The sequence below is a fragment of the Corythoichthys intestinalis genome, chromosome 12 (genome assembly GCF_030265065.1).
Source record: "Corythoichthys intestinalis isolate RoL2023-P3 chromosome 12, ASM3026506v1, whole genome shotgun sequence".
Lineage (NCBI taxonomy): Eukaryota > Metazoa > Chordata > Actinopteri > Syngnathiformes > Syngnathidae > Corythoichthys > Corythoichthys intestinalis.
Genome location: NC_080406.1, coordinates 25,259,537 through 25,262,317, shown reverse-complemented (window position 1 = coordinate 25,262,317; position 2,781 = coordinate 25,259,537).

The window sequence follows — 2,781 nt, the reverse complement described above, 5'->3', positions numbered from 1 at the left end:
GTGATATGTCCTCCCTGACGAGAGCGCCCACACGGAAACGACTTTCTTGTACCGTGAATATGTATTATTTTATTCTGCATGAACTAATAAATGTCATACCTGTGTGATTGTCATTAGGATATGGTCATGAAAACCTGTAGACTGATACATTTATGTTCAAAGATGGTTATGTGGCCAAGTCCACGATTTGTTACTAAAATACAGTACTAATATTTTGTGTAATTTAATTATTTAAAACTGATCTTACAGTTGTAAATCCATTCCTGTAATGCGTCCATGAAAACATTTGTTTTCACGTCAATAAAGCGTTATAAATAAGCGCTCCCGTCAGGGGGGACATTTCACGCGGGGCAGCTATTTTGCAGCACACACCGGCCCGTTGTCGATCAAGTTTCATTTTACAACCGTGACAACGGTGACGTTCTGCTGACCAAATGTCGGTTTGTATGCAGGCCAGTGCCGATTTTGGGTACCCGACTCCTCATCGTGACATAAACTGGAGTATGATTGGAAATTTTGTGGTCTCAGGACGAGCTCTGACGCACGGAACGGACAGGAGGAAACATCGATTTGGGCATCAAATATTGATCTGGCGACTGGATCGACCGAAGCTTTTCCAAATAACGGCTTTTATGCAACTCATCCAATGACTTTACAGCGTCTGAAAGCACCGGGGGTTCCATAATTTGCAAGTGAATCCACCTTTAAAAACTACTATCATTGACAATACGGACACACAATGACGGACAATATGGCGGCACAATACAGCAATCACGTGATTATGTGACGTTGGTGACTGGGGTCTATTGGTGGGTTTAGGTTGGTCCTGTTTGGTGGTCACGCTCTCCCTCCTGAGTCTGCATTTGTCTTGTACAGCACAATGGAGGTCAGCGTTGTACCATGCAGCACCCTTTAAGGGTCGATCAGTATGCTGCTATGTCTTCCCAGGTCTTTATGTCAATGTGGAACTTCTTTGGGTTTGTTCTTATGTTGTCCGCAAACCTCTTCTTCTGGCCTCCAGGAGCCCGCTTCCCTTCAGCAAACTGCTAGTAGAAGACTTGTTTTGGGAGGTGAGAGTCAGGCATTCGGACAACATGGCCAGTCCATCTCAGCTGGGTTTGGGCAATAGTGGCAGTGATGATGGGAATATTTGATTCCACCAAGACACTAGTCTTGGTTTGTCTGTCCTCACAGCTGATACTAAGGATTTTTCGGAGACATTTTTGATGGTGTGCCTTAAGTGTCTTTAAGTGCCTGCTTTAGGTGGTCCAGGCCTCTGATCCATATAAGAGAGTGGGGCGCTCCACTGCTTTATAGACTAGGATTGTTGTAGTCACCAGGAGATCACAGTTCTCAAAGACTCTCCTCCTCAGCCTTGAGAAAGCCCCACTGGCACCGCTGAGGTGATGGTGTATTTCATCATCGATGATAGCTTTTGATGAGAGGAGGCTGCCAAGGTATGGGAAGTGGTCCACATTTTCCAGTCAGATGTTTGGGGGCATGGAAAGTGTGCTGCAGTTTGGTGGTGGTTGGTGGAGTACTGGTGTCTTTTTTATATTGATGGTCAGACCAAGCTGCTTGTATGCTGTAGCAAAGCAGACAAGATGCACTGGATGTCCTCTTCTGTGAGGGCTACAACAGCGTGGACAAAAACTATAAACCTATCATGGAAGCAGTGGAATGAAGAGAAACACACATTTCATGGATCATATATTAAAATTGAAATTAGTGTACAATGTTAAATTTGATTGTAAATTCCAACTGTGAGTGACCAAAACAAAAACAAATGGAGGACAACTCTTGTCTTTGTCAAGTTGGGTAACTCATATCTCAAGGCACTTATCTACTTAAACCTTTTGTGCACAGATGACAATTAAAAAAATATATATAATTTTATAACTCACTGTGTGCCATTGACAAACCGAGACGTCCAATACATTTTGACTGGGAGTTCAAATGTATCGGATGTCTAGTGCTGTCATTGCCATTGAAACAAGCATTCACAGCAGTGTTGTTTTTGGCATCCCTTTTAATTATCATCTTAGTCTAAGTTTTTTGGACCACAATACTTGCTAGTCATATTTTAGTCATCTCAAAATGTGTTTGTCTTCGTGTAGTTTTTGTTGACGAAAACTCAGGACTAATTTTGTCTGGTTTGAGTTGTTTAAAAAAATGTTTTTTTCCGTAAAATCAAAAACTTTAATTCTACCCACCTGCACGCCACAAAATGAATGTTAAAAAAAGTCAGAGAGTTTAAGAGGACAATTTCCTGATGCTAATGCAAACATGAATGCTATGCTAACGCTACAAGTTACATTTAGTGTGTGATGATCACTCAGCACAGACTTTTAAAGGCTAAAGCAACATTGCATATTCTCTCTTGACAAGATAAGAAGACAAATCTTAGCGTGTGTCTCAAAACAAGCGATGGGGAGACTGGAGAGGACACTCGCCAGTGAGATGACACAGTGACACAACCAGACACTGTTATGATGCAGGCTAACTACACATAAAATGTCACCCATTGTGAACATGTGACAGAAACTATGGTGCATTTTCGTCTTGTTCTCGTTTCGTCTGACGAAAATGGCATTCGTGTTGTTACGTTTTAAGGCAGAGTTATACTTCTGCGTCAGACCTGCGACGTCAAGGAAGACCTGTTTTACGACCCTGCGCCATAGCCTGACGCCGTCCTATTGATTTTTCAAACCCTAGCGTCACGTCAACGCATATGAATTGGCGGAAAAGGACTGTGATTGGTTCGCTCAGACTGTTGTTTCC